This window comes from Babylonia areolata, chromosome 8 (assembly GCF_041734735.1).
Source record: "Babylonia areolata isolate BAREFJ2019XMU chromosome 8, ASM4173473v1, whole genome shotgun sequence".
Lineage (NCBI taxonomy): Eukaryota > Metazoa > Mollusca > Gastropoda > Neogastropoda > Buccinidae > Babylonia > Babylonia areolata.
In genome coordinates this window covers 15,435,375-15,447,066 of record NC_134883.1, presented here as the reverse complement: position 1 = coordinate 15,447,066, position 11,692 = coordinate 15,435,375, and the positions used below count along the sequence as shown (strand labels likewise).

The 11,692-nt window shown below is 41.6% G+C and overlaps 1 protein-coding gene across 1 annotated transcript in view; it reads left to right on the top strand.

Annotated features, from left to right (window-relative positions):
• The first annotated feature begins 281 nt into the window (after nucleotides 1-281).
• LOC143284568 (uncharacterized) overlaps nucleotides 282-11,692 on the top strand; it is an 82,476-nt gene continuing 71,065 nt past the window's right edge. Inside the window, exon 1 of the mRNA XM_076591359.1 lies at nucleotides 282-524. The gene's annotated coding sequence lies outside the window, so the exon portion shown is untranslated. The remainder of the gene's footprint in view (nucleotides 525-11,692) is intronic.

Here is an 11,692-nt window from a genome sequence, read left to right as displayed (position 1 = left end):
GTTGTTCCCATTTTGAAGAAATCGGTCATAAAAAGTAAAAAACGAGAATGCGACGAATAATTCAGATTTACAAAAACAACATTTCAAAAAACACTTGATATCTGCATAATTGCTAAAAGGGAAAGACGATTTTCAAACTGGAGTTTTTATATTCAATATGCCATAGTTGTTAAGGCAAGAAAAAAAAGGCAATTACGTATTGTTCCGTTTTCGTTGCAGACTTTCTACCTTTTCCTACTATTTGCATGAGCGTGCTTGGCAGCGACGGATGTAAACAAAACCACAAAACCCGGCAGTTTTTATGAAAGGAAACATCCGCATTGGTCGTGGCTGCAGTGACGTAACTGGAATCGCGGTGGAACTGGAACCAGCGACCATTGTATTTAGTCGACCTGGAACCACCCCAGCGGCATGATCACACGGGTTATTCGCGCCGTCTGACGTCAGTTGCCAGAAGGGTTTAAATTTCCTATTCACCAAATCTGGCATTTTTTCATTCTTGAAACACCGTCGCCTATGGTATGGTAAGTATCATGTGATTGGACAGTTTCGAACGAGAAGGCAACAGCTGGTTAATGACCTTTTCTCGTGGACTGTCATGATTGATTGAGGGTAGGCGTGCGTGTGGTTTATAGATAATAAATGTTACTGTTTGTTGTGATTCTGTCAGATATGACAGGCCATGGTCAGTGCATGTTTTCCGCTTCTGACATAGAGTGCGAAAAAGGTGTAGCACTGAGAGAGAGAGAGAGAGAAGAGATGCACAGTATGAAATCAACACAATGAAAAAAAAAATTGTGGACAGAATGGAAAAAACTACAATTTTCTCAGTAAGAAATTCCTGGGTACCCACAATTTATTTTTCTGTGTGTAATAGTTTGTTTCCCCACTCTCTTTGCAGCAGACAGTAGTGATTAAGCCTGGTGAAATGAAATGGAAGAATAGAGAAGAAATAAAATCTGAAGCCCCACTTCCCCCCTCAAAAAAAAAAAGAAAAAGAAAAAAATAAATAAATAAACCACACACACACACACACACACACACACACACACACACACACAAATAAAGAAATCTCAGACAAACATTTTTGGGGAGTGTGAAAACAAGGTTGAATTTAAAAGGAAAGAAGCCAACCAACCAGCAGAAAGACTATACAGTATACTTATAAACTTCTTAAGTCCTTGAACTTGAAGAACAAATAAAGTTTTGGAAAAAGAAATGCAAGTATTTCTCCCTTGTCTTCTCAGTACTTGGCCTCAGCTGAAAAGGACTCATCCTGTGTATGCCTCTATGTTATTCTTTTTTCCTCACCTTTTCTTTCTTTCTTTCTTTTTGTCTGTGTATTATATAAAGGCAGATACTATGGTAGATCACTACTAGATGCCATCGGTGATCCAGTCTCTGTTTCGAATACCAGAAGCAAAATTTAATTTTGTCAGTATTACTTCTGTTAAAACTCTAAATGTCATTGTCTATTTCATAGTATAATAAAGTCATTTTTTGTTATTTACACAAATTTACCGTAGAAAGGAGAGAAGGAGACAGTTCATCAATTAGGCTATCCTGAGATCAGTACAGTGTCAAGTTACATGAATGAATACAAAAGTAAAGCTGTAGGGTTGTTCTGAGCTTTGTAAATAATGGATGCAATGTTGAACTTACGAAGTTTTTACTCTTAATTTAACACCAAACATATGTGTTTAAGCATCAGCTTAATCATGTTTTACAGGAGAAAAGGAGATATATTTATATATATATATATATATATATATATATATATATATATATATATATATACTTTATATTAAGTGGAACAGAGCTTGCTGAAAATACTGATAATTGTATTGTTGTCAAACAGAATGCACGTTAGTTTGAGAGAACAGAGATTATTTTCTCCTTTTTTTTTTTAGAATATATTTCCTCCACATTACAACTACTCTGCTTATTTAAGAAAAAGAGAAAGAAGTTAAAAATCAACAATAAAAACAACAAAATGGCTCACCATGATTTTTCATGCAGAGTGAATTGAGTATTTGCTATCTTAAAAATCATTCAACCAGGTTGTACTTGTATGAGCTATTTCCCACTGCAGTTATAAATCAGAATGAAATAATCAGAAGTCCAGGTTCATGTATTTGGCAACACTGCCAGAGCCACAGAGACTGAATTGCCAGAAATCAAGGGAAGAGAATATACACCTTTTTTTATGCGCAATAAATGTGCCATCCAGAGTTGTCGACAGTGTACTTCCTTAATATATATCTTTTGATCTTTAAAAAAATGTTTTATACTGAAAGCTGTGTGTGTGTGTTGCAGTGAGAGAGACATAAAGCAAGCATATATAATATATGATTTGTTTATTTATTTATTTTAAATTTGCAGAATGGAATTTTGATTAAGAAAAAGCATAGCATACACGAGTCACTCTCCCTCTCTCTCTCTCTCTCTCTCTCTCTCTTACTCTTGTCCAAATATGATAGTATGGGGGTGGGAGGAGGGAGTGTGTGCAAGAGGAGAGATATCTTGAATCATTTCTCAACTGTTTTGAAAGTTCTTGAAATGGATTGTCAGTTCTCAGAACTGTGCTTTAAATAGAATCAACATGTTTATCGGTATTATTCATGGCATGGGTTCTGTGCATAAATTGTCAGCATGTTCAGAATGTGTGTGTGCTGACTGGTAAGTTGTTCTAGTTGTGATCAGTCCCTCTTGTGGCCTTGTCCTTATATACGGTAATTTAACACTGCAGTGTTTTGTTTAAACAAGGAAGTGATGTAAGTGGACATTTTATCAGGTCAGTTGTTATCAGCTGGTAAGTTGTTCTAGTTGTGATCTGTCCCTGTTATGGACTTGTTCTTATCTATGGTACTTGTTCTTATCTATGGTAATTGAACACTGCAGTGTTTTGTTTAACTCACTCAGTACGGCCAGTCCTCTCTTCTCCTCTACACAGACCCCTCAGATGTCCAGTGGGTGTCTGAATGACCCAACCTTTAGCTTCCGTTGTCAGAATTGTGGTATCTTTGTCAACATTCACCTCTTCAGTATGAGAGCCTTCCACTTGCAATATTTTGATGGTGGTAATTGGGGTGAAACGCTGTTAACATCTTCTCTTTTGCCGTTCGTATGGAGAGAGTTAAACAAGGAAGTGATGTGAGTTGATGCGTTAACAGATCAGTTGAAGGATGAACATTATTCAAAGTATTTATTGATTTTTCTATATCCTTTAAGATGTAATGTAAGTGTCTCTCCATCTCCCTCTTCCTTATCATTCTGGCTATTGTGTATGTGTTTGTGTGCGCGCGTTGCATTTCTGTGTATGTTTAGCTTTTTTTTTTTTTTGTTGCCCCAGAATTTGGGAAAATTTGTGTTGTGGTTTGATGATGATGATGATGCTTTTGTAGTCCAAGTATGTTTGGGACTACTTGTTAGGGGTTTTACTCTCACAGGATATATCCCGACATCAACCAGGCATGTGAGTTACAGACACCTGTGGTGTTGGTCAAAAAATTATTTAGCAACTCTGTCAGTTTCAGTTTCAGTTTCAGTAGCTTAAGGAGGCGTCACTGCGTTCGGACAAATCCATATAAGCTACACCACATCTGCCAAGCAGATGCCTGCCTGACCAGCAGCATAACCCAACGCGCTTTGTCAGGCCTTGAGAAAAAAATAAATGAAATAAAATAAAATGAAATAAATAACAAAATAGATAAATAAATAAATAAATATATAATAATATAATTTTTAAAAAAGGTAAATAAATAAATAAATAATAATAATAATAATGAAAATAAAATAAATAAATAGATAGATAAATGAATAAATAAAATAAAAAAAAGAAAAAAAAGACAACAATGATGATAAATAAGCAAATAAATGTTTTTAAAAAAATTTAAAAAAATCAAACAAAAAAAAATGTCAAAGATGCATCAGTGAAGTGGATGACCCTTGACATTGTGGTCCCACTCACCATTCCAGTTTTCCCATAATCTGAGTCCACAGTACACCAAATTCTGGGTAGGAGCTGGCCATGAACCCCCCTCATCCCCCAACCCCCCCCCCCCCCCCCCCCCCCCCACCATCGCTCCTCACCTCTGTAATGGGCTTGAACCCTCATCCTCCAAGTCATTATTCCACAATTTTAACCATTTTGTCGTGATGGCTTGTTAGCTGCTATTACTGTTTAACTCTTTCACCACCGAGTTTCTGTGTGAAAAACACACTCCCCAGCGCCAAATATTTTAGATACGATACCCTCAGTCACAGGCTTTGGTTTGTGTCAAAACAACACAGTGCTCTTTTTCACTTCATACTCGATCAGGGGGGCGAAGGTTAGTCATTGTTCTATTATCTGGAACTGGCTGCAGCTGCCAAGGTTTGTTACAATGTGAAAAATGTTGTCTTTTTTAACAGGACCCCTGAGTGTCGACTAAACTCACTTATCGCTGTGAAAGAGTTAATGCTGGTCATAGTCCTTAAGGAAAAAGTTTCATATCTGAAATAAATCTTTTTCTTTTTTTTTCTTTTTTTGTTTGTTTGTTTGTTTCAATATTTAAATGACAACCTACATGTACAGAGACAGATAGCATGTGAAAGCAGAACAGATTACTTATAGACTTGACTATGCTCAGAACTAAACACTGTGCTTATGCTGTAATGGAAAAAATGGCCAAAGCAATCAGCTGACAAAACGTGGCATTCAGTGGGGCACTCCACTCCACGTGAGGTGGGCTGTCAGGACCTGACCTGTGAGTTGGGATTATGCATGGTCACAGATTTGCTCTTGTCTCTGCCAGTGTGAGGGGAGGGGGCCCCGAGGAGGGGAAGGGGGGATGAGGGCTGGGGGGTGGGGGGGTTGGGTGGGGGTGCTTACCCTCCCACACCCCTCCCACCCTAACCCACCTGAGTGACCTCCACACCTCCCAACCCTTCCACCCACACTGAATATCTCCCACCCCACCCACCCTGAACACCTCCAACTGCGAACACCTCCCACCCTGAACACCTTGAACACCTCCCACACTGAACAACTCCAACCCTGAACACCTTGGACACCTCCCACCCTGAACACCTCCCAACCTGAACACCTCCCACCCTGAACACCTTGAACAACTCCCACCCTGAACAACTCCCACGCCACCCACCCTGAACACCTCCCACCCTGAACACCTTGAACACCTCCCACCCTGAACACCTCCCACCCCACCCACCCTGAACACCTCCCACCTTGAACAACTCCCACCCTGAACAACTCCCACCCCACCCACCCTGAACACCTTGAACACTTCCCACCCCAAACACCCTGAACGACTCCCACCCTGAACACCTCCCACCCCAAACACCCTGAACACCTCCCACCCCGAACACTTGAACACCTCCCACCCTGAACTCCTCCCACCCCGAACACGTCCCACCTCGAACACCTCCCACCCTGAACAACTCCCACCCCGAACACCCTAAACAACTCCCACCCTGAACACCTCCCACCCTGAACAATCCTCCCACCACTCCCACCCTGAGCACCTCCCACCCCGAACACTTGAACACCTCCCACCCTGAACTCCTCCCACCCCGAACACCTCCCACCCTGAACAACTCCCACCCCGAACACCCTGAACACCTCCCACCCTGAACACCTCCCACCCTGAACACCTCCCACCCTGAGCACCTCCCACCCCAAACACCCTGAACACCTCCCACCCAGAACACCTCCCACCCCTAACACTTGAACACCTCCCACCCTGAACTCCTCCCACCCTGAACACCTCCCACCCCGAACACTTGAACATCTCCCACCACTCCCACCCTGAGCACCTCCCACCCCGAACACTTGAACACCTCCCACCCTGAATACCTCACACCCTGAACACCTCCCACCCTGAACTCCTCCCACCCCAAACACCCTGAACACCTCCCACCCTGAACACCTCCCACCCCTAACACTTGAACACCTCCCACCCTGAACTCCTCCCACCCTGAACACCTTCCACCCTGAACACCTCCCAACCCGAACACTTGAACATCTCCCACCTCCCACCCTGAACACCTGAACACCGAACACCCTGAACACCTCCCACCCTGAACACCTCCCACTGAACGCCATTCACTCTGAACATCTCCCACACAGCACCCATCTCTACCGCCTGCCCTTTCACTGTCGTTCTGATAAGAAATGAATACATGGTCACACCTCCTGGGCAAAAAAGGATCTCTTGTATTGAATTCTGTAACTGTTATAGCGTATTACATAACAAGTATGTGTTTGTGTGTGTATGAGTGTGTGTGTGTTTTGTGTCTGGCAAAATTCTGTTTTAACAAACAAACAAAACACTTTGATATAATTGAAAAAAAAAACAAAAACAAAAACAAACAAATAGACTTGGAGACAGGTAAAAAGGGTGGTGCTGCACTTTGATGATTCGCTCTGGCTAGACAGAAAAGCCAGAATTTCACATAGAAATTTGTTGTGCCCCCCCCCCCCCCCCCCCCCCCCCCCCCCCCCAAAAAAAAAAAGATATATATATGTGATACAATACAATACAATATAAATCAACATAACACAGTACAATACAATACAAATCTATACAACACAGTGCAATACAATACAATACAATTCAACTCCAAGCAACACAACAAAATACAATACAAATCAATACAATATAAAATGAAAAGTAAGCGGACAACACAATGCAATGCAATACAAAGCAACACAATACAAATCAGTACAGTATAAAAGTGAGAAAATGCTGTTACTAGCTCTTTCTTCTTCAGCGTTTACTGAATTACTGCCCTTCTCCCTCCCCCACCTCCCCCACCACCTCTGTTTTCTCCCACTCTCTGTGTTCCCTGATTTCTTACAGTGCATGATCATGCATATGTTCATGTGAGCTTGAATCAATGACTGTGTGATTAATGTGCTTGTGCCTGAGTGATGGTGCTCTGTGTGTATATGTTGCGTACATCCTGTGTGATGTTTGTGTGTCATGTTGAGCTGTTGATGCAGAAACATTTGTTTGTCAAGTATTTGATTTCTACAAGCATATATAAAAAAAAAAAGTTTCCCTTCCTGATTAATGTTTCCTTACTCTGTATAATTTACTATTTGGTGTGTACTTAAAAATTTGAAGGTAATGATATTGTGTCCACTTTCGTCATCATCATCATCACCACCATTGTCATCATCAGCAACATTTGACTTACACTGACAATCAGTAATGATAATATGATTTAATCATAACCTTAGCACCTGAAAAAAGTAGAATTATGATTGACGACATAAAAAGAAGCATAACAGTATTATTGTTTATTCGCACCAGTTTTGACTTCAAAGACCGGGGGGCAGCTATTTCAGCAACTGTGGTGCAAAAGAGAAAGAAAACGGGGTGGGGGTGGGGAGGGGGGGGGGGTCCCTTAGAAAGGAGGGAGTGTGGTTGGCAGGCAACCATAGAAAGAGCAATTGATTTGTCAGGGGGCTGAAGCCTTGTCCCGAGAACACGGCACCGGAGCCCACAGGAAGGGAGCTCACACACAAAGAGGCTGGTTGTGCGGCGGTGTGCTGCCTTAACAACCATTGTTAACCCAGTGTCAAGTGTGGGCTCTGAGGCTGACGTATGTGCATGTACATTACATGGGACTAGGGGAATGCCGATAGTGTGGTGTGAGATCCTGTCTCATTCTGAGGTACCAGCTGGATTTTACAATTAGTTATAGATAAAAAATAAAAAAAAATCTTTTGATGTTTTATATATTGAAATATATATATGTGAGTGTGTGTGTGTGTTTGTGTAAACGTTTTTTAACAGTTACTGAATTTGGTGATAGTAAGGGTAGGTAAGGGGCGGGGAGTATCGGTTTGGAGGGGGTGTGGGAGGCTTTAAAACAAATCCCTGTTTTTAATGTTTGATGAGTGTGTGTGTGTGTGCACTGTGTGTGTGTGTGTGTCACTGTGTGTGTGTGTGTGTGTGTGTAAACGTTTTTTAACAGTTACTGAATTTGGTGATAGTAAGGGTAGGTAAGGGGCGGGGAGTATCGGTTTGGAGGGGGTGTGGGAGGCTTTAAAACAAATCCCTGTTTTTAATGTTTGATGAGTGTGTGTGTGTGTGCACTGTGTGTGTGTGTGTGTCACTGTGTGTGTGTGTGTGTAAACGTTTTTTAACAGTTACTGAATTTGGTGATAGTAAGGGTAGGTAAGGGGCGGGGAGTATCGGTTTGGAGGGGGTGTGGGAGGCTTTAAAACAAATCCCTGTTTTTAATTTTTGATGAGTGTGTGTGTGTGTGTCACTGTGTGTGTGTCACTGTGTGTGTGTGTGTGTGTGTGCGCGTGTGACTCTCTCTCTCTCTCTCTCTCTCTCTCTCTCTGTGTGTGTGTGTGTGTGTGCTTGTGGAGCATTTGTGTGTACTTATGCATGTTTGTATGATTGTACTCCTCAGAAAACTGTTCAAAACTGTTGGATAAATTGTTGTAGTGGGAGAATCCAATACAGGCATAAAACAGTAGAAGTGGTCAAGCTGTTTTAAATGATTTTATATGTTTTACATCATAAAAAACACACACAGATAATATTATCTGACACTGTATTGATGACTGCCATTATTTCTCAGTGACAAGTAGTTGAAGGACGTCTACAACTGTTTATTGAAGCATATTTGAACTCAATACAGAATGTGACCACCCCATTCCCCTATCTAACCCATACCCCAGTCTTTTATTATATTTTTGTTGTTGTTGTTGTTTTGTTTGTTTGTTTCTCCTATTTGTTTACATTTCTTTGTTCTTCTTCTGCAACGAATGCGGTGTGTTTATTGATTTCAAATATTTAGGCGCACGTAAGGTTTTGTTGCCAGAATTGATTGGACGTCAGTGCATCTCACAATGGTTCCATTAGTCTTTGAATGGCGGTGTCGGCTGCCGCTTCCTTTGTGTTTTTCCGCGGTTTTATGACAAAGCCATGTGACAGTACTGGAGTCCCTTTGAATTTTTTGTTTACTTTTGAAATTATCTTTTCCGTTTATCATTAGTACTGGAGTCCTTATATTCTCTTGGCAGATGATCAGTGAATATCATTTTTTTAATGTAGAGGTGGAGAGTGGGGGGGTGGCGGGGGGGGGGGGGGGGGGAGTGTGTGATTACATTTTTCCCATCGTTTTGTTGATTCCATGGACTGTGTCTTTGGAACTGACAGTGGTATGTGTGTTGTGTCCTGTGCATATTCTGCTAATACGATGATGACAATGATAAGTCAATGACAACAATGATAATTTGAAGAAGAAGGATGATGACAATGATAAGTCAGTGACAACAATAATAATAATGATAATTTGAAGAAGAAGAAGGATGTCTTTATACAGTGCTGAGTCTTGTGCACAGACAGCTCCAAGCGCATAGAGTGAGCACTAGTCATTCACATGTATGCATAGCTGTGATACAAAGGAATGAAAGATAAAACTGATAAATACATGCATTATATATATATATATATATATATATATAGAGAGAGAGAGAGAGAGAGAGAGAGAGAGACTTGAAGACCTGGAAGAAGAGAGATAAAGAGAGGGTTGCTGGTTGGGGGTGGGGGTGGTGTGGGGGCTGCTTTGGAAAGAGGTAGATTTTTTAAGGCCCAGCATGCTGTAAGCTGTTTTTTGTTTATTGTTGTTTTTTTAAGAAAGAAAAAAATGCAGTTGTTTACAGAGTGATGATCATAAATTGATACAAAGAAATTGTCCATCAATCTAAGAACAGGGAAAATACACAAAATCTTGTACAAGTGTAGACATTCACAAACACACACTCTGACATCCTCAGACACACACATACACTCTCTCTCTCTCACACACACGCACACACACATACACACACATGCACGCACGCACACATGCACACACCCCCCACTCCCCCACACATCACGCACACAGAATGATGTGAGAAGATGAGAGAAAAAAAAAAAAGAGAGACACAATGCACTGGAACCACACACACGCTAGAGCACGAAAACCCCAGACATGTAAAACACTCATCAGACATTTAAAGAGTAGAAAAAAATCTTCCAGCTTTAGGAAAGCACACATCAATAACTTTGATTTTGTTAGAATATGAAGAAAAGAGAGGGGAGGGGAGCAGGGGGGTGGGGGGGGGCGGTGAAGGGAGGAGGAGGAGGGGGGGGGGGGGAATAGGAGGATGGAAAACCCATTGGAAAAAGATACAATAACATAGGAATATGAATGGAGAAAAAGTAGGAGGTTGGAAGACACCCCCCCCCACCCCCCCACCCCCCTCCCCCTCCACACACACACACACACACAATACAATCCAATACCATACAATACAAAAAGCCTTTCCTAAGGACGTTCACGTTAACACCATGCTGAAACAGGGCCATGAACCCTGATCACAAGCGAACACCTGGTCAACGCCTAATTGATTCTCCCACAGCGCGGCGTCTATCAGCAGGAAAACTTGTTGAAGTCAGAAGTTCACCAGGTACCTTCCTACGCAGTGAAAACATTGTGTTTAGTCATATACCTAATGTACCTATTTTGGGTGTGGGTGGTACTATCGTGACACGATCGTGTTCCACTTCATGAACGCGCAGTGTTTGAGCTGTTTTGAGCGTAAATGGCTTTCCAAACGTGGCAGTAGTTTGCGCAACACATTGACCTTTGAGACCAAGGAGTGTTACAGCCATGGTTTTAAGTAACTGGTCTGGGTTTGTTTTTTTGTTGTTGTTTTGTTGTTGTTTTTTTCACTCTCTCTCTCTCCTTGTGTCTCTGTCTGTCTGTTTGTCTGACTATCTGTATGTGACAGTGTGTGTCTCTCTTTGCCTCTCTCTCTCTTTCTGTCTATCTGTCTGTCTCTTTCTCTGTGTCTCTGTCTGTCTGTCTGTCTATCTGTATGTGACAGTGTGTGTCTCTCTTTGCCTCTCTCTCTCTTTCTGTCTATCTGTCTGTCTCTTTCTCTGTGTCTGTCTGTCTGTCTGTCTGACTATCTGTATGTGACAGTGTGTGTCTCTCTTTGCCTGTCTCTCTCTTTCTGTCTATCTGTCTGTCTCTTTCTCTGTGTCTCTGTCTGTCTGTCTGACTATCTGTATGTGACAGTGTGTGTTTGTGTGTCTGTGTGTGAGCAAGGATGGTGCCTTAAAAAAACTGAAAACTCATCGTAGTTTGTTTCAAATTTCATTCTGATGTGACAGAGAGAGGGAGGGATTGAGTGAGAGAGAGAAAGAGAGAGAGAGAGGGGCAGTGAACCATACCTACCAGCCATTGAAAACCACAGCCATGACATTCCGTGAGATAGAGAGACAGAGAACGAGATTGAGAAATAAAGAGAGACCGAGACTGAGGCAGACTGAGAAACAGAAAAGCAATGGACCATATAATATTAGGCAAGCCATTTAAAAACCACAGCTATTGAACCTGTTGAGATAAAGAGACAGAGCTACACACACACACACACACACACACACACACACACACACACATCACAGACAGATTGTGTGCAAGTAGTGCTACCAGTAGCCCAGGGAGATATTGATGAAGTCTGTTAGTCAGCAAATGTGTTACTGATTACACACATAGTTTTTCACTCTGCACGTCGCAGTGATCCATCAATTTTTTTTTTTTTTTTTTTTTGTATGTGGTCTTTTTCTCTTTTTTTTTTTAAGAAAAAAAGAAAGAAATTTTCCTGGTTGGCTTGAAC